Here is a 22,090-nt window from a genome sequence, read left to right on the forward strand (position 1 = left end):
GTGAAGTCATTATTGCCCTCTAATCCTCTTTGGTTAGACCTCATCTGGAATACTGTGTCCAGTTTTGGGCGCCACATTTTAAAAAAGTCATCAACAAACTGGAGCAAGTTGAATGGTGAATGGTCTGCAAACCCTGTCTTATGAGGAAAGGTTGCAGGATTTGGGAATGTTTAGTTTGCAGAAGAGAAGAATGAGAGGAGACTTAATAGCTGTCTACAAATATCTCAAGGGCTGTCACATTGTAGAAGGATCATCTTTATTCTCATTTGCACAAGGAAAGTCTAGAAGCAATGGGATGAAACTGAATGGGAGGAGACAGATTAAATATTAGAAAAAACTTTTTGACAGTTAAAGTGATCAATGAGTGGAACAGGCTGCCACAAGAGGTGGTGAGTTCTCCTTCAATAGAAGTCTTCAAACAGAGGCTGGACAGACATCTATCTGGGATGATTTAGCGAATCCTGCATTGAGCAGGGGATTGGACCAGATGGCCCAGGAGGTCCCTTCCAATTCTACGATTCTATGATTCTATGACAGATTGTTGGGTTAACCTAACTACATAATTAGAATATTCAGATGTGTTCACACGTAATTGATTTTAGTTAGTTTTATATTGCATTCCCATGATACTGTTTGTTAGGCTAGAAGTATGGGTGGCGTGTGAGTCAGGAGCAGCCAAACGAGTGCTGACAAGGCAGACTGTGTCCTCTATATCAGTGCCGCGGACTGACATGGCAGCTAGCAGCTTATCTCCGGGAGAACAATGCAATCCTAGACTTAATCATTATTTATTTATTTTACACGCTTATATAATGCCATTAATTACACAGAAGTTTACATACATTATCGTCATCATCCCCATTGGGGCTCACAATCTATATTCCCTATCAGTATGCCATTATTGTGTTATACTATGATTCATAACTCTATGTAGCGTATTTGAAACTCTGGGGGATGTGTTATAAATGGGTCACCGAGGAGGATAGCAGGACCAGGCTAAGCCACCAGAAAACCAGAGAGATTGATAACTAAGCGGATTGCAGACCCCTGATCCTACACACACAACTAGCAGTAGCCATGGAGCGTACCTATGATGCCCTAGACGCCTCGGCACAGCCGGTGAGCTAACTCAGCCTAAAGCAAGAAAGGTGAAATCTAAACTGCCCCAGAGCAGACCCCAAAGGAATAGATAGCCCCCAAACATACTGTATATTGTCGGTGAGACAAGATGAAAACACAAAACGCAGGCAGAAAAATAGACTGAGCAAATGATGGGACAGGACAGGAAAGTCTGCAATCACGCAAAAACCCTGAAAAATCCAACACGTCTGATGCACAAAAAAACACTGAAGTCACACGACTTCGCGCCCACTATATCAGCACTCTAGTATATACTGAAAGCAAAGCAAAAAGAAACCAATATAACAGGGGACAGTACAAACTGACACAAGCAGTAACATATGGGCGGTGATCCAGCACCACCCCCGCAGGAGCATGCTGACCCGCACAAAGCAGAGATAGACAAAATCAGATCAAATGCAAAAAAGATTAGCAAATGAACCACTTAGTTTAACCATGCAGGAACAGAGCAGGAGACATCAGACATCAGACTTCAGAAGGCACAGGAAGAAAATCACCAGCAGGAATTGAAAGAAGTCAGCTGTCTTAAATAATCCAGTCAGAAACCCCAGATCTCCAATCGTCATCATCATTATCAGGTGGCAAGCCTCTGTCAATCTGACCAGCTCCACTACCTCCAGTAACCACCAGAGGCAGCCCAGAAAGAGAACTCGCAACACCTGTCAATCTGACCAGCTCCAATACCTTCAGTAACCACCAGAGGAAGACCAGAAAGGGAATTCACAACAGGGATGGTAGATTGGGGTGTTAATCGATTCATATAACATCTGTGTACATTGTATCTGTATTCCACATAAAGGGAATTTGTCAGCAGACTTTTGCTATGTAATATGAGGACAGCATGAGGTAGGTGTTAAAACACAGATTTCAATGATGTGTCACATGTCAGGCTCTTGTGCTACAGCAGCCTGTGCATGGTAGTCCAACTCCACCCCCATCCTGTGATAAGCAACTCACTGTCAATAGGCTATGTACATAGATAGCCTGGTGTGGCAGGGACTAGCTGTGGTGTGGGCGGGATTAGCTGTGGTGTTGGCGGGATTAGCTTTCTCAGCTCTGTCTGCATTGCTAAATCTAAGAACTCTGTGTCAGAACCACTGCACTCCGTAAACTAAGTGATACTTAGTTGGATTCATGGTCTCTGCCTACTTCATTGTTTCCCAAACTCCAGTTCTATGGCCCCCAACAAGTCATGTTCTCAGGATTTTCTTAATATTGCACAGGTGAGAGAATCTGTGCCAATTTTTGATGTCTTAATAATAATTCCATCACCTGTACAATACTAAAAAAATCCTGAAAACATGATCTGTTGAGGGTTATGAGTACTGAAGCTTGGGAAACATTGGCCTTCATCATGATGAGGTAGCAAAAAACTGCTGACATATTCCCTTTAATTGGAGTTTTTAATTTTTTTAAATTTTTATGTTATTTTCTATGTCTATGTTGCAATAATGCTTATGATTTTTTTTTGCTCAATTGGTGTCAGCGCTCCTACATTTATTAGGCTAGGTTCACATTTGCGTTTGAGTCTGCAGCATATCATCCGCTTGTGCAAACACATGCAAAAACGCATGCAAGCACATGCATACGCAGCGTTTTTTATCCGCATCATCTTACGCATGATGGCAAAAAAAGCTGCGTGTGCATGCGTTTTGGCATGCGTTTGCGTTATTTATGCGCATGCGTTCGATATTTCCAATGTTTTGCAGTAGCTTTTCCTTGACACCGAATGGGCGTGCCTCATGGGATTTCTATATATATAGACGCACTGAGGAAATCCTCGTCTTTGGCTGCTGTATCCAGGTGCAAGATGAATCTTGACATGGAGAGCTTCTATGATCATTTGGATTTACAATTGAAATTGGCTGTTGCCTTTGCTTTTGCTTGTCAAGAAGAAAGAAGACAAAGACTGAGAAGACATTGTAGTCGTTACTGGCAACACTCCATCCGTGAACTCAGAGAGAGACGTGGAGCCTACCACTCTGTACACTGAGCTGCGTGCAAACCCTCAGAAGTTGTTTGACTACATGAGGATGTCTGAACGGAGTTTCGATGATTTGCTGCAACATGCCCGAGGATCCATCACCAGGCATCACATACAACTCCGTTGAGCAATTCCTGCTGAGGAACGTCTGTTGGTGACCCTCAGGTACGAAATAGTGAAAAACAAACACATGTTCATAGTATTATTGTTAGAAAACCCATGAATTATTTTTTTTTCCCATTTTCTGTTGGTCAGATACCTGGCTACCAGAGAGATCTTATCTTTCCATTTCCAGTTCTGGATTGGAGTGTCCACCCTTTCTGGAATTTTTGGAGACACCTGCAGGGCTTTATGTGATGTTCTGCATCAAGAATTCCTCCCCCAACCCACAATTGAACTCTGGCTGGAAAATGCTGAGAAATTCAAGGACATTTGTGATTTTCCTAACTGTGTGGGGACTGTGGATGGCAAACACATTTGGATTATGAAACCTGCTGGAAGTGAAACCGAGTATTTTAATTACAAAGAATACTTTTTGACTGTTCTCATGGCGATTGCAGATGCTGAATGCCGATTTGTCACCATGGATGTTGGCTCATTTGGATGAGGAAATGACTCTCAGACTTTCAAAAACTCTGACATGGGCCAATATTATAATTAGAGCTGAGCGATACCGTCTGATACTTAAAAATATCGGATCGGAATGGATCGGCCGATCTTTAAAAAAAGTATCGGTATCGCCGATGCCGATACCGGAAGTCCCATTTAGTCTATGAGACTTCCGGTATCGGAATTGGAAAAACCCTTTCCTGCCCTTGTACAGCCTCTCGGGGGTCTGTACGGGCCTTCCGGGGGTCTCTGCCGGCCTGCCGGGGGTCTGTGCCGGCCTGCCGGTGGGCTGTGCGGACTGCCCGGGGTCTGTGCACGGGGGAATTTCCCACACAGCTTTTACCATAAAGTGAGACTAGGGACTTTTTTTTTTTTAAGTGGTAGAGGAATACAGTGCGGAAGGATACCTACCTTCCGTCATTGGATTCCTGCAGCCCGTAGAAAGCGGCAGCATCAGCTGATGCTGCAGTTCTCTACCCAAGATCGTCATGGGACACACTCGTGGACTGCTTCGGATCATGGGTGAGTATTTTTGTGGTTTGTTATGTTAATCTTTATTACGTAGACGACAATGGCTTCGGGGAACAATGTGACAAGTATTGGTATATATGTTACTCTATGTTATATGTACTGTATGTCTATGTATGTATTGTATGAATGTATTGTATGTAGCATGCATGTAGTATGTATGTAGCATGTATGTAGTATGTATGTAGTATGTATGTGGTATGTATGTAGTATATATGTGGTATGTATGTAGCATGTATGTAGTATGTATGTATATAGCATGTATGTAGCATGCATGTAGCATATATGTGGTATGTATGTAGCATGTAGTATGTAGCATGCATGTAGTATGTATGTAGCATGTAGTATGTATGTAGCATGCATGTAGTATATATGTGGTATGTATGTAGCATGTAGTATGTATGTAGCATGCATGTAGTATGTATGTAGTATGTATGTAGCATGTAGCATGTATGTAGCATGCATGTAGTATATGTGGTATGTATGTAGCATGTAGTATGTAGCATGCATGTAGTATGTATGTAGCATGTAGTATGTATGTAGCATGTAGTATGTATGTAGCATGCATGTGGTATGTATGTAGCATGTAGTATGTAGCATGCATGTAGTATATATGTATGTATGTAGCATGCATGTAGTATGTATGTAGCATGCATGTAGTATATATGTAGTATGTATGTAGCATGTAGTATGTATGTAGCATGCATGTAGTATATATGTGGTATGTATGTAGCATGTAGTATGTATGTAGCATGCATGTAGTATGTATGTAGTATATATGTGGTATGTATGTAGCATGTAGTATGTAGCATGCAAGTAGTATGTATGTAGTATATATGTGGTATGTATGTAGCATGCATGTAGTATGTATGTAGCATGCATGTAGCATGCATGTAGCATGTAGTATGTATGTAGCAAGCATGTAGTATGTATGTAGTATGTATGTAGTATTTTTTTTTTTTTTAAACAGTTAACACATTAGCCGGATGATGGGACTACTACTGTCCCATCATTGGCTAATGTGTCAATCACTGTCATAGTAGCAGGCATCGCCAGATGGGACTTGTAGTCCCATCGGACGATGCTTGCACAGACCCCCGGACATCAGCACAGCCCCCCGGCAGGCCGGTACAGACCCCCACAGGGTGCACAGACCACCGGCAGGCCGGCACAGCCCCCGGGCAGGCCGGTACAGACCCCGGGCAGTCCACACAGCCCCCCGGCAGGCCGGCAGAGACCCCCGGAAGGCCCGAAATGACGGCGCATCATGATGCGCACACACCGCGCATCATGATGACGTCATTTCGGCTGTCAATCAACTTTGAACTTCCGACTCCGATGCCCGATATTGAAAAAATATCGGATGTCGGTATCGGAATTCCGATACAGCAAGTATCGGCCGATACCCGATACTTGCAGTATCGGAATGCTCAACACTAATTATAATAATTTCAATTTTCCACAGCCATGACCTCTTCCCAACACTGAAGGACCGCCAATGCAGTTTGTTGTGGTTGGGGATGAGGCCTTTCAAATGTGTACCAACCTCCTAAAACCTTACTCAAGTAGGGACTTAAATCACACAAAATGGATTTTCAACTATCCACTGACAAGGGCATGAAGAACTGTGGAGTGTGCCTTTGGCTTGCTGGTATCTAAATGGCACATTTTGGGAACAGCCATAAATCTAAAAATTGAGACAATTGATGAGGTTGTAAAAGCGTCTGTTATGCACAATTTCATCCTTGCAAAAGAGCGACCTAACTTAGAACCTGAGGAACCTGTTACATTGCATGATTATCAAGATCACCTTCTGAGAACTACAGTGGAAGTTGCACAGATGAGGGATAAGTTTGCTGCATACTTTGTTTCTGATAATGGACATGTGGCATGGCAAGATGGAATGGTTTAAGCCGCTAAGTAAAATGTGTCTGTAATGTTAAAATGTACCTGTAATGTTAAAATGTACCCGTAATGTTTGCAGAATTAAATAAAATACCTGTAGTAAAACACCCGTTACAAGTTCCCTCAACAATATAATACAGACATGTATGTGTTTGCGGCGGTGGCACTTAAAGAGACAAAGAAAACACAGATATTGCACAGAAAATAGAAATGTTGTTATTGAACAAAAAAATTATTGGGTTTAGGATCACAGGGTCTATCTAAGGGTGAGATGGGGTAGACCTTGGGGGTGTGGAACTGTGAGGATTGGGTGGTAGTTGATGAGGAAGGGATTACAGGGGAAGGGGCAACAAATTGAAGGATTGAATCATGGATGCAGTCATGGAAATGTATAGACAAACTGGAAGGTACAGACACAAGGGAAGTTAGTGACACATTTGACAACAGAGACACATTGCTAGGTGAGGGTGGAGGTGGTGGGTCCAATTTTGGCATGGTTTTTTTTGCCTCTGGGTATTCATCCTGGTGGTAATATTTTTTCTGTCCTGTGTTTTCTTGACAGAGTGGGAGTGGTGGCCTCTGTAGCAGTTTTCTGGCGTGTTGCTGGATTGGGCAGTGTGGTGGATGCTGCTGAACTTGGGAGTGTGGTGGATGTTGCTGGCTGCAGGGATGGTGAACTTGGGAGCGTGGTGGAGGCTGCTGGCTGCAGGGATGATGAAGTCGGCAGCGTAGTGGATCTCTGAACTGGAGGCGGTGGTGGCGAAGGATAGTTCGGTGCTGTGGGAGTTGTAAAGTATATGTTTGGCTACTGGTAATATCCTCTGGCCTGTGGATTGTAGCTTTGGGACTGCTGCTGCTGCAATGCATGGCTGTAAGCAGCCTGGCAGGCCTGTATGATGTTGAGCTGGAATTGAGGCGTAAGGTTTTCTGACACTTCCCGCTCTATTGCTGAAAAAAAAGTTGCACCGTTCACTCAAGGTCAACTTCCAGGCAGTCAATGTGCTTGTTGACATCCTGTATAAGTGTGTTCAAATGGTTGAATCCACTCTTCTGTCTGTGACCAAGCACCTTAATCCCATCCTGGAAGACCGAGCTTAAGTGCATATACTCGGGCATGAGTGACCTCTCCCAGGCCCTCTGTCGCTGACGAGAAGACCCAACAAAAGCAGCAGCAGAGGGCTGGGAGAGGGGAAAACCTTATGTACCGGCGGCTGCCTGTTCCTCAGCCTGTGAGGCCTGACAGGTTGCTACATCGCTGGTGGATGAATGGAACTGCGCTGTTCGTTGTCTGGCTGCCTCAACAGAGGATGGTCCAGGTTGTGTTGTGCTGCACCAGGTTCTGTGGTGAAAATAAAAGAAAAACATTAGTTAAAAAAAAGGTTAAATAATAGTAAGACAGCACAAAAGATTCTCACGTATCATTTGTGTTGTCTTACTCAGAAAAGCAAGGTTACGGTGGTATTTGTATTTCCTTATTATCCTTTGAGCAGCACCACTTTTAACCTGGTTCTCCTGTCTCATGTCCTTGTTGAAGCGATCCTTCATTGAGTGCCAATTATTCTCGTTACTGTGAAAGGGGAAAAAAAGAAAAAAATTAATTGTAAAACAATGCACCTACATTTACAGATTCAATGGCGCATCACACCACATTGCAATACCTACCAAAATCATTTCTGGTACGTGGCGTGGCATGTTCCCAATCATGCAATAGCGATCTGGCCACTTCTTCCCAGAGTCATAGAATCACAGCAGTGTCGGAGTGCTGACGATCACGGGTGTCCCACAAAGGTACTCGCTCTTGCAGAACGTTAATGAGTTGATCGTCGTCAATGTCCTGTTTGGCTTCTTCCTGTTGTGGAACCTATAGATCAAATAAAACAAAACAATTGTAAGTAAACAGAAAAAAAAATTCAATTACAACGCTGATGAAAAGTATACTTCCTTGTCTTTCCTCCTGAGGCACAGGAGCCCGACAACCCTGGGAAGAATCATTTCCACTCAACTGCTCCTGCTCTTCATCAGTGGAAGGTACCTGTAAAGAAATTACATGATTTAACACAGGGATAGTATTGCCAGTCACTACATACTAATCAGTATAGCAAGTGTGATTACAAAATCTTTGTCATGTCCACCCTGGGAAGTCAGTTCTTCACTTGAGGACATGGTTGAAGAGCAGGAAGCAGTCAAGTGAAACACTACAGAAAAAAAAGATAAAAATTAAACTTGTTGAGAGCCAAAAGCAATGTAGCAAAAAAAAAAAAAACAGTGGACACCAATACTTACATTACAGACAGTAGTCCAACAGCACAGCAGTCAGGACAGGGACAGACTTCAGCACCAGGACAGATGGCAGCACCAGGACAGACAGCAGCACCAGGACAGACGGCAGCACCAGGAGAGACACCAGTACCTAAAAGGAACAGAAAAAAATTAGTAAAAAGTACAGACTGCAGTGAGAGAGACAAACATTTTCAAAGGTTCTATACTTACATAGCCAGTGTTGTCAGATCCAGAGTCTTGAAAGTAATGGCCTTGCAGTTTCCACACTTCCTTTTATATACAGCTTTGTTTTGGGGGTGGATGAAACCATTTCCTGGACCTGCTCATTCTGAAGTGCACATGTGTATCGAACGCATGCGTACACATGTCCTTGCGTACCAATGCGTTCACATAGGCAGTTAAGCGTTTTTTTTTTACACACTCATCCGCATGCACATGCTTGCGCATATTTGACGGATTTTTGACGCCACAAAATGCAACATTTTTTTTTAGCTGCGCCCCACCGCACACCGTGAAACAACGCATGCGTACGCAAAAGCATGCAAACGCAGGTCCCTGCGTACACAATGTTAAAAATATGTACGCATGACGCATGTGGATTTATGCGGATAAACCGCTGCGCACACAGGCGCAAACGTGAAATCAACCTTACACACTGCTTTTCTTATGTGTTTATTGTCATGTAAGCAAAATGGGTATTCTCTTTTGTGAGAGGATAGTCTGTAAATGTCTAATAGATGCCATTCTGACACCTGCATTTCTTTCAAAGACAGGGCCCATCTTTATGTATCTGGGACATGAATACTCGGCCAGCTCTCCTTTCCCGGTTGCACAAAGCCCCGTTTCTCAGATAGATGCAGGTCCCAGAGGTGATGCCCACATCTTAAGATGAATTATGATATTTTCCCCCAAGTACTTTTACACTGAATCTTCATATCTTTAATAAAAATAAGAGGTAAAACATTTATTAAATAAAAAAGGGGGAGAAGCCAGCGCTGCTTATGGTCAGAACGCAATACAATAAGTACATATGCACATATTGATTTCTAACTGTATTTCAAAATGAGACATTTAGCAAACAATTGATCAATTCTTTGAGCCATCCCGCCATGCCCAGGCATTCTCATATGGGGCAGTCCTACTCTACGTTTTTTATATTCGCTGTGCCATTAGGCCTCCTAAATGTATTAAAAGCAAAAACTGTACCTGAAGTGTTTCTGAATCACACCCATGGCGCCAGAAAGGGCGAGCACACATATAGGTTGACCAGGTCCGGACATAGACATTTCAGGTCCAACCTCAACACTGCCCAACCATCACCACAGATGAAGGGTGATACAGGCTCAGACACAGGTGTACAATCAAACAGAGCCTGGGGCAGGGCTGCTGTATGTGTGTACAGCAGCCTAGATCAATCACAATGAACACAGAAAGAATGGCGAGCATAACCCAGCGCACACGGCAACAGTGGTGGTCAGCCACAAACCAATATCAAATAAAAAAATGGGAGAAGTCAGCACTGCTTATGGTCAGAATGCAATACATAAAGTGCATATGCACATATTGATTTCTAACTGTATTTCAAAATGAGACATTTAGCAAACAAATGATCAATTCTTTGAGCCACCCCACCATGCCAAAGCATTCTCACATGGGGCAGTCCTACTCTACATTTTTTATATTTGCTGTGCCATTACGGCCTCCAAAATGTATTAAAAGCAAGACCCCATTAAATGCAAACTGTACCTGAAGCGTTTCTGAATCACTCCCATGGCGCCAGAAAGGGCGAGCGCAGATAAAGGTTGACCAGGTCTGGATATAGACATTTCAGGTCCAACCTCCACACTGCCTAACAAGCACCACAGATGAAGGGTGATACAGGCCCAGACAGAGGTGCAAATCAAACAGAGCCTGGGGCAGAGCTGCTGTATGTGTGTACAGCAGCCTAGATTAATCACAATGAACAAAGAAAGAATGGCGAACATAACCCAGCGCGCAAGGCAACAGTGGTGGTCAGCCACAAACCAATCTATTATATAAAGCTCAAGTGTGTGTATGTATGTATGTATGTATGTATGTATGTATGTATGTATGTCCGGGATTGGCATCCGCACCGTCGCAGCTACAGCCACAAAATTTGGCACAGTCACACGTTTGGACCCCGAGAGCGTCCTAGGCTATGTTTTGAGGCAAAATTTTAACCCCGCGTGTTCCAATTCACCAAACAATTTTGCCCCTATCTACATAATGGGGAAAAAGTGTGTGTGTGTCAAACCCCGCCCCTCATTATGATGTCATAATGGTTGCCATGGCGATGCTGATGTCATCATAGGTTACAAGCCCCGCCGCTCATTATGATGTCATAATGGCTGACTATGGGATGGAGGATGTGTGATGGGTATATGGGCACTGGACTATGGGATGGAGGATATGTATGATGGGTATATGGGCATGGGACTATGGGATGGTGGATATGTATGATGGGTATATGGGCACTCGACTATGGGATGGCGAATATGCATTATGGGTATATAGACATGGGACTATGGGATGGAGGATGCGTGATGGGTATATGGGCATGGGACTATGGGATGGAGGATATGTGATGGGTATATGGGCACTCGACTATGGGATGGAGGATATGTATGATGGGTATATGGGCATGGGACTATGGGATGGTGGATATGTATGATGGGTATATGGGCACTCGACTATGGGATGGCGAATATGCATTATGGGTATATAGACATGGGACTATGGGATGGAGGATGCGTGATGGGTATATGGGCATGGGACTATGGGATGGAGGATATGTGATGGGTATATGGGCACTCGACTATGGGATGGAGGATATGTATGATGGGTATATGGGCACTGGCCTATGGGATGGTGGATATGTATGATGGGTATATGGGTACGGGACTATGGGATGGAGGATATGTATGATGGGTATATGGGCATGGGACTATGAGATGAAGGATGTGTGATGGGTATAAGGGCACTCGACTATGGGATGGCGAATATGTATGATGGGTATATGGGCATGGGATGGAGAATATGTATGATGGGTACATGGGCATGGGACTATGGGATGGAGGATGTGTGATGGGTATATGGGCACTTGACTATGGGATGGAGGATGGGTATGTTGGGTATATGGGCACGGGACTATGGGATGGAGGATAATTATAGTTTGTTATAACTATCCACAGTTAGTTACTATGCCCTGGCAGCGCCGGGCTCTTCAGCTAGTATCGAATAAAATAAGGGGAGAAGCCAGCGCTGCTAATGGTCAGAACGCAATACATAAAGTGCTTATCCATATATTGATTTCTAACTGTATTTCAAAATGAGACATTTAGCAAACAATTGATCAATTATTTGAGCCACCCCACTATGCCAAGGCATTCTCATATGGGGCAGTCCTACGCTACGTCTTTTATATTCGCTGTGCCTTTACGGCCTCCTAAATGTATTAAAAGCAAGACCCCATTAAATGCAAACTGTACCTGAAGCGTTTCTGAATCACTCCCATGGCACCAGAAAGGGCGAGCACAGATAAAGGTGAGTATGCCCCATGTGAGAATGCCTTGGCGTGGCGGGGTAGCTCAAAGAATTGATCAATTGTTTGCTAAATGTCTCATATTTGCAGTACAGTTAGAAATCAATATGTGCATATGCACTTTGTGTATTTGCGTTCTGATCATAGGCAGCGCAGGCTTCTCTCTCTTTCTTATTAGATATTGGTTGTGGTTGACCACCACTGTTGCCGTGCACGCTGGGTTATGCACGCCTTTCTTTCTGTATTCATTGTGATTGATCTGGGATGCTGTACACACATACAGCAGTCCTGCCCTGCCCCAGGCTCTGTTTAATTGTGCACCTGTGACTGGGTCTGTATCACCCTTCATCTGTGGTTGCTGGTTAAGCAGTGTGGGAGATTGGACCTGATATGTCTATGTCTAGACCTGGTCAATCTTTATTTGCGCTCGCCCTTTCTGGCGCCATGGGAGTGATTCAGAAACGCTTCAGGTACAGTTTGCATTTAATGTGGTCTTGATTTTAATACATTTAGGAGGCCGTAATGGCACAACGAATATAAAAAACGTAGAGTAGGACTGCCCCATGTGAGAATGCCTTGTTGGTGTGGTGGGGTGGCTCAAAGAATTGATCAATTGTTTGCTAAATGTCTCATTTTGAAGTACAGTTAGAAATCAATATATGCATATGCACTTTATGTATTGCGTTCTGACCATAGGCAGCGCTGGCTTCTCTCTCTTTTTTATGTAAAACATTTATAAAGGACCATGTTATTTCCCTGATGAAAACTGCCCTAGCTTTGTCAAAAGATTTAGATGGCAAATGAGGATCATTGCTCTGCAGCTGCCTATATTTGACCCTTGCATGTTCAATGAGCAGATCAGACAGCAAAGAGAAGACCTCTGGCCACTGCTATATTGGTGAGCTTTCAAAAAGAAGGCATAATAATTTTATAAAACGTAACAAACAGCGATCAATATAGTGCAGCATGCTATGCTACTTTGTCTAGTTCAATGTCAGACATAAGGACGAAAACTTGAAGGACCCTATTTTTATACCTGGGCTCTTTGAGTAAGGTTGAACTCCATATGACAGAACTGGCATTGCTGTCATTTTTGCTGCGCTGCTCCTATGACAGAGCAGAACGAAATAAATGAACAACTCAGGTGTGAACCTAGCCCAAGATGTTGTTAGGAGGATCCTTTATAAGGATAATAAAGCATCACTTAATATAATCAATAAACTGTTTATGTCGGCCATGGTTATATTGCTTGTGAGAGTTCTCAATGTAGCTACTCTCTTGTGGGTGTGAATAGCTGTCGTAATGGTAGTGCTGAAAGTTGTAGTTCTCTTAATGCTGAATTCTATAATTGGGTATCTGTTCAAATGAAATTAATTTGAACTTTTCTTCCTTGTTAATTTATTGTTTTATTCACCTTTGCCTATGTCTTATGTACAGTTTGATATTTAAGTACCTCCTCAGAAGTAATTGGGGCATTAAATGGATCATTGACTTATACCTTTTGACAATCCTTTGTTCCTTGTAGAGAATTATACATGTAGCTAATTAACTTTGTACAATTTGTACGTGTTTAATTTTCTTTAGCGTAAAAAAATGTATTTCTTTTTTCTTTTTGTGCATTACAAGCTACAGTTCTAAAAAAAATCAATTCATTTTGTAATCCAGACATTATATAGCGCCATCATATTCTGCAGCACTTTACAATTAAGCGGGGACATGTACAAACAACAAAGAAAATATGTTTAGCCCCTTATACTGCAGAAATGTGGTTATTTGACCAGTGCAGGGGTATGAGATAGAGGCTTTCAGGCAACTGAGGGATAAAGAAACATTCACTCAGTTGACGTGTAATCCTCTCTGCGATTTTAGGGAGAAGCTGATGTTGATTTTGGAGATGGCATTTGAGAGGGGAACAATCTCTAAAAAAAAGTTCTAGAAGGCCTCAGCGTTAAATATCCTGTTGTACCCACGTTCTACCTTCTGCCCAAGGTCCATAAAGATCTAACATCTCCCCCGGGTCGTCCCATTGTCTCTGGCATTTGAGGGCTATGCGATCCGATATGCAAATTTATTGACCATTACTTAAAACCACAAGTGGAAACGCTGCTCTCCTTTGTCAGAGACACAACGGACATTCTGCGGCGGATTGATGGCTTGTCCTTCGATGGGCATACACTGCTCGTGGTAGCTGATGTGGAATCTTTGTATACGAGCATACATCATGAGGATGGTATGCGTGCTGTGCAGTTCTATTTAGAGTCCAGTAATATGGATGCTGATCTAAGGGAATTGGTGTTGGACTTGTTGCTATTCATCCTGACACATAACTTCTTCACCTTCAAGAATCGGTTCTTCCTACAAAAACGGGGGACCGCGATGGGAGCGGCATGTGCGCAATTTATTTCTTGGTTATTGGGCGAGGAGTTTAGTGATTGAGGGCGCACATGCAGTTCCCCAGATCCTTGGATGGTTTCGTTTCATTGACGACATACTATTTTTTTGGCAGGGCACCGTCGATGAACTACATTTGTTCATTACAGGTTTGAATCGCAATGAGTCCAACATCAAATTGACACATAATTTTGACCAGCAAAAAATAACATTCCTGAACATTGAATTGAATGTACAGGCTGACGGATCTATACATACTGATTTGTATCGTAAGGATACGTCCGTATACGCATTATTACAAGCATCCTCGGCACATCCACGCTCCATGATCAGTGCTATCCCTATCGACCAGTTCCTCCGGGCGCGGAGGATATGTACATCTAATGGCCTATTTGAGGGACAGGCACGGGACCCTGGGCAGAGGTTTCAAGACCATGAGTATAAGAAACGTAGTATCAAGAGAGGGTATGTTAGGGCCAGAAAAACGAATAAAGAGGAATTACTGGTATCAAGGGAACATACAAGACAGAAAAATATTGGTCCTACATGATTTATATCACTATTCAATCAACAATGGGAGACTATGCGAGGGATGCTTGCTAAACATTGGCCGGTACTGATGTCTGATCCAGTTTTAATATAATAAAACTAGGAAACAGAAAAGCGCAATAGGGTCTTATCTGGTGGACAATTGAATAGATATAGTAAAAGTCTACTCACCCTTTCCAGGAAAGGTATAAGCATATAAACCCGCCGTCAGCCTGCTGCACGCCCGAAGGTCCACTGCGTGACCTCCAATACGAATCCTTATGGATAAAATGTTATTCTCGGGCTTAATGTGCGCTGCTTGACCAGGATAAAATCACCACAACATGAGAAATTTAACCATTTAATTCCCAACGCGTTTCAAAGTGTGAACCACTTCTTCCTCAGGGGATGACATGTCATCCCCTGAGGAAGAAGTGGTTCACACTTTGAAACGCGTTGGGAATTAAATGGTTAAATTTCTCATGTTGTGGTGATTTTATCCTGGTCAAGCAGCGCACAGTAAGCCCGAGAATAACATTTTATCCATAAGGATTTGATCCAGTTTTAAAGGATTTTCTATCTCCTGCTCCTTTGATGACTGCAAGAAGGAGTAGGAATTTGAAGGACATGTTAGTCAGGAGCCACTACGGTGGCAAGCTTTCCCCCTTTTTGGGGTTATTGACAAGAGAAAAGGCTTCTTCCCTTGTGGAGGATGTTTGGCTTGCAAAAACCATGAGTGGTCCACGTCGTTTTTGTCATCAGATGGCCTACAGAAATATAACATCAATGAGTATATCACGTGTATATAGGCCTCACATCTCGTGAACTGCATATACACACAAGGGAACATGTGAGAGATATTGAGGCATCACGTGATGTGGATAACATGGAGGATTTGAAGTCGCTACCGAGACATTTCCGATTAAAACATAAATCCAACCCTGTGGATTTGAGGATTAAGGGTATCTTTTTATCTTATTTTGGGATATAAACTCCGTTTTCCTTCTTTGCATATCTATGGATCTAGTGGAGTTTTCCATGGGCTAATGCCCTCTTGGTGGTTTGGAATTCTTGCTGTCAGCCACTATTTATTATGTACCTTGCCTTTGGGATTTTGTATTACTTTACAATTAAGCGGGGATATGTACAAACAACAAAGAAAATGTGTTTAGCCCCTTATACTGCAGAGCCCAAATACATATTTAGGGTTCTGTTGTGAACACTTTTGACCTGGCTTCTGAGTTTGGGCTCCCTCTGGTGGTTGCTGCCGGTAATGGAGCTGGTCAGGTTAACAGAAGTTAATCACCTGAAGAGGATGATTGGAGGTCAGGTGATACAGACTGGGAAGATTTAGGGTAAGTGCACACGTAGTTTTTTGGTGGTGTGGATTCTGTAGTAAAATCCGCAGATAAATCCGCAGGACTAAAGTCCTGTGGATTTGCCTGCGGTTTTGCCCTGCGGTTTCACACCTCATAATGGATGAGGTGTGAAACCGCAGCGGTTCTGCACAAAAGAATTGACATGCTGCGGATTGTAAACCGCAGCAAATCCACGCAGAAAAATCTGCAGCATGTGCACAGCGTTTTCCAGTTTACCATTGAAAACAATGGTACTGTACAACGCACGTAAATCTGCTTCAGACCCGCAGCAGAATCCGCACCGTGTGCACATACCCTTAAGTCAGCAAGCTTCCCTCAGTTGTTGCTGTTGATTTGGTTTTCTTCCTCTGCATTTTGAAGTCCGCCTACCCCCTGCTTGGGCCTGCATCATTCAGATAAGTTATTTGTTTGCTGGAATCTTTTTGCATTTGATCCAGTTTTTGCCTTTCTCTGCTTTCTGCTTTGCTGTGTGGGTTCAGCATTTGCTGGACCCCGTTCCATATACAGCTTATGTCAGTCTGTTCAGTGTTGCTAGTCCCCTGTTATATCAGTATGTTTTGCTTTGCTTCCAGTTTACACCAGAATGCTGACCTAGTGGGGGAGAGGTAGTGTGGATTCAGTATTTTTGCATATCAGACGTGTTGGATATTTCTTAGGGTTTTTTGCGTGATTGCAGACAATATCTTTCCTGTCCTGTTCTATCTATACAGTTTGGGCCCCATCATTTGCTTATTCTATTTTCTGCCTGTGTTTGTGCCTCATCTTGTCTCACCGGCAATATATGTTTGGGGGCTATCTATTCCTTTGGGGTTCTACTCCGGGGCAGTTTAGCTTTCCCCTTTCTTACTTTAGGCTTAGTTAACTTTTTGGCTGTGCCGAGGCGTCTAGGGCATCATAGGTACGTCCCACGGCTAATTGTAGTTGTATTGTTAGTTTTAGGGGTCTGCAATCCGCTTAGTTACCAACCTTTCTGGTTTTCTGGTTGCCTAGCTTATTCCCCGGCTATCCTCCTCGGTGACCTAATCATAACAGGGTCCAATTCATCAAAGTTTGGCATAAAACTGAAATGCTGTGAAATGTTTGTGCAACTAGTGTTGCGCCCTTTGGAAACTCCATCAACTATTTGAATTGTAGATGTAGCTTATCAGGAGGGGTCATGGCGGAGATCAGCATTACATATTCATCATCATTTATGCTACAGAAGTGGCGTAAATTATAATTGAAATGTACTTCTGTCAATGACTTGAGTTCATTACTGAAGCTGGAACATTGCAGCTGAAGCTTACACCAAATTAAATGAGCAGCTTATGAACCTTAGGGCTCATTCACACGTCCAATTTTTCCAGATACGAGAAAAATGGACTGATTATTGTTATCCGATTTTGATCAGAGTTTGATTAGCATGTGGTCTGAGGCTCATCCTTTTTTCTCGTACATGGAGAAATAAAAAAAAAAAAGGTTTCTCTATTCTGACAGTCAGTTGGTGAAAATTGTCCCACACTTGGATGTAATCCAAGTGCGGCCCAAATTTTTCAGGGACCCATTGACTTGAATTGCCAATTTTGATGGAAGTCGGACATGTCTGCAATATTTTCCATGGACCACTTAGTCCAAAGGAAAAATTGGACATGTGCATTGTTCCATAGAATAATTTAATGAAAACTACGGCTAGCACTCATATGCGAAAATTGGACTTGTGAACAAGTCCTTAATGATTTTGTTGCAACACACCCAGGATCAAGACTGGTGTACAAAGAGCCAATTTTAAAGATTCAGTCCCATAGAGATGTTGAAGTATATATTTGCCGAACCAGTGGCTCTGGAGCCACATATGGCTCACTTGGCCTCTTGCATGTGTATTGCCAGCTGTTAGCTGCAGATACTTTTATGCACTAGAACCACCAGAGATAACATAGCATTACAATATGCCAATACAACTTGGCACTTCTAGGGATACATTAAATTCGCTTGTGCTCGCAGAACTGGCATTGAGAGAACAAGGTGGTCCTCAAAAAACCTGGCTCCATGACTTACAAAAATTACTAATGCTCCAACGAAGTGAAGATGTCACAAAAGAGAAGGTAGGCAAAAGAGCAACTATGCTTACATAAAGATGAATGCAAGCAAAGGCTTTCCCACTGGCCTAATTGTTACTATTGTCCCTTCACGCATTAGTCATTTCAAAGCACAATATTGTCATGGTTGGTTGGTAGGCATACACATGGAAAAATGATACTCATGTAATGATGCCCAAGGCATCCTGCAGAAAGCAGTCGTCTCTGTACAGCTGCACATGAAATCTCTATTATTGTATTTACTGGGATTTCAGCTTTCCATGTGCCCCGTGCCTCCATCTGATGCCCTCATGTGGCACTGTATTCTACTCTAAATATAATGATTTCAGGAGAGAAGACATTTGTAATACAGCATACGATAGGACACACACATAGTGGTTAAGTGTGCACGGGCTGTAGGATATACATATAAGCTGGAATAATAGTAATGGCTGTAGTGTTTGCAGTGATTCCTCTGCTTTCACACCAGTTCCTGTCCAATTAATTCTGTCCTATGTCATGGTTGACAATTTATTATAATTAATTTGTTGGGTTTTTTTTTACTTTGTATAAAGTATTCATACAAGAGATGCCATAGCTAGGGATGGTTTTATTAATGCTGATTTATATTTTTATCATTCTGTCTGTGCATTTTCCGAGGCCGAGTGATATGATTGACTCTATAGCTCCACTGGGGACTATCTTTCATTACCAAGTCTACTCTCTGTAAATTTACATTTATAGTAGAAGACCTTACATTAAAATATTGAACCAAGAGTTCCAACATGAGAACCAATTATAACCCTAAATATACTATGCCAATGAATAGATTACAGGCCTCACAGGGTGACTATCACAGCACAGCATTCATGTGTGAGGCAGACTTGGGTATGAAGACTGTCCATGGAGCAAGCGATATAGCAATGTGCTAAATTCCTTCAAATTTTGCAAACATTAATTAGAGAATCTAATAATGGCTTTGGACGTAATAAGGAGTGCTATTATTAAAGTGATCATGTAAGCAGATTTTTATACCCTAAACTAATGTCACCTATCTAAAGTCCCTGTAATGTTCATTAAAGCCATACCATTTTTTTCTGTGTCTCCATTTTAAAGAAACCTATAGGCCAATATTTATGCAAGGAGGCTTTGCCTGCACTTATTGCTTGCCAGCCTCTCACCCTCTTTCTCAACCTGTACCCATCCTCCTGTCAGTGACTGACAGGTCCCTTTTCTCTGTAACCTGCTTCATTGACCAAGATCTTGCACAAGTGTATTGAAGTGGACTGACATATGGACCTGTCTGCAGCAGGAAGGTGATTGCAAGGTGTGCAGTAAAAGTACTTGACGTGAACTGGTGTATATGTATGTGGGGAGACAGCTAGAGACAGTGAAAGATGGTAAAGTACTGGGTTGGCCACTAGGGGGGAGACCAAGAACAGCAGGAAAGGGAGATGGTGCAGTACTAAAGTTTGGCCCCAAGATGGAGACAGAAAGCAGTGAGAAAAGGGGCTTAACAGCAGCTTAAGGCTAGGAAACCGCATAGTCATGGTGGGGCTCTAGAGGGGAATTCCCAGGGAGGGGAATAAAAAAGCAGAGAGAGTTCAGGAGGAGGAGTTCAGCAGAGAAGGAGACTGAAGGAGGAAGAGACAGAGAGGAAGAACTCCGGGAGGGACTGGAAGGAGAAACAGTCAAGGGGGTGGCCCTGACAGGAGAACCGCAGGACGGAGGAAGCCCAGGGGTACCAGACGGATGGACTCAGACAGGTGAAGCGCTGTGGTGGTAGGCCTAGGGCATCCACAGCAAAAGAGCCGCGAGGAACATCAATTCAGGAAAGAGAAAAAGGTGAAAGGTACCCGGGCCTGTGCGTAGAAGCTGTTGTGCTGCTGTTGTGTTGCTGTGGTCGTCAGGAGGATGGCCAATAAAGAGGACCTGTTGAAAGCACATCGGTTTCTGTCTCTAGTCTGTTCGCGACGAAAAAGGGACCACGCCCCAGTCGGCACATGTACCTACACAAGCGCCATCATTTATGGAGGCATCGCCCCCCGGAATGACAGCACTTGCGTGAGATCTCGGACAGGGGAGCAGGTCACAGAGAAGATTGACCTGTCAGTCACTGACAGTAGGCTGGCGGCAAGTTGGGAAAGACAAAGAGAGGCCAGAGAGCTGTATGTGCATGCCAAGCCTCCCGTTCTTGCAACCCTTTTGCATTAAAATTCCATGATAGTTTCCTATTTCATGGAGACACATACTTATATAAAAATTATAACAAAAGTATTAACCTCTTCCACATAGCAGGGACTTTACATAGATGATGTTTATTTGGGGTCTAAAAACTTGCTGACAAGTATACTACAAAATTAGTTCAGTTTTACTTCCAATAATCAAAATATCCTCAATGATTGTCCAAATGTATTTACATGGTGTCCAATAATGATCCTCCTGATTTTATAGGGATTGTTATTTGGTAGGGGTCTTGGCAGGAGCCAACTGTTAGGAGTCGTATTTCTGCGTTTACTCCACAGGAATCCAGATCCTCACATTCTGCAGTCTCCTGCTGTTTATCTACTGCAGAGGAGATTGCCTTGCAGCAAATCTCTCCTGAGGCAAAGTCCTTCTGTCCTCCTACTGAGCATGCTCATGGGACGATCTCCCATTGGAGATCGGGAGTCATTTGCTCAGGTCCCGCTCCAGATATCATTGGTCCATCTCAGAGATCTGGAGGCTTGCGGAAGGTCCCGGCTGCTATAAAAGGTGCACATGGCTGTTCCGCCATGCGCTAGTATAGACTTACTTGCTGCTGTGTGTATGAGGACGGATGTATGATTCTGGTGAATGACTCATTATAAAACCCCTTCCCTCTGATATTAAGTATGTGGTCAGGGACTGAGTTAGAATCAGTGCCAGCACTCCTCTGCTGCAGCATCCACAGCTACTAGCGTCCGACATTGCGCTTGCGTCATAGCTTTGTCGTTTAGCGGCAGTGTCCACGTCGCGCTGCAGTAACAGCTCTCCTTAGCGTCCACAGCTGCGACGCCGCACACATGGTAGGTCTAGATGGACGTAGTGCCGCCGTCTTGGGCTACTCCTGTGACCTAATACCGTGTGTGTATTTTTACTGAGTACTGTGACCTCAACAGGCTCAGTCTGTGTATTTGTATTTATTTGGCATCTCTGTGACTTAACAGAGATTGCTCTGTGCACCTGGGTGACGTTTAACCCTGTGCACATTACCGCCATTTTGCTCCTGCCACCGCTTAGCAGCGGTTATATCACCTACTGCACGGTGGACCCCGAGCGGCGAACGCACTTTATTATTATTTTTATTTAGTGCGTTCCGCCATTCCTAACATTATACTAGCGCCAGGGTCTGGCTAGTGATGGCAGAACAGCAGCAACTCTTACAGTGTATTCGGCAGCTGGAGGGCCACTTGGCCACTCTTGAGAGGGCTCTCTCAGCTACACAATCCACCGAAGCTGCTGTAAAGGCAATCACAGACGCGTTTTCCCGTATGTCCACATCCTCCCTCGCGCCGACAGTTACCCGCCTCCCATTGCCCGATAAATTTTCTGGCGATGGCGCCTCCTGTAGGGGTTTCATCAGCCAGTACTCTATTCAGCTGGAGCTACTGGCTGCACGATTCCCTACGGAATGGGCCAAGGTGGGGTTTATTGTATCCCTGCTGTCGGGCAAGGCGTTGGAGTGGGCTACGCCACTATGGGAGCGTGG

The sequence above is a fragment of the Dendrobates tinctorius genome, unplaced genomic scaffold (assembly GCF_039654945.1).
Source record: "Dendrobates tinctorius isolate UK_male_01 unplaced genomic scaffold, ASM3965494v1 ptg000223l, whole genome shotgun sequence".
NCBI lineage: Eukaryota > Metazoa > Chordata > Amphibia > Anura > Dendrobatidae > Dendrobates > Dendrobates tinctorius.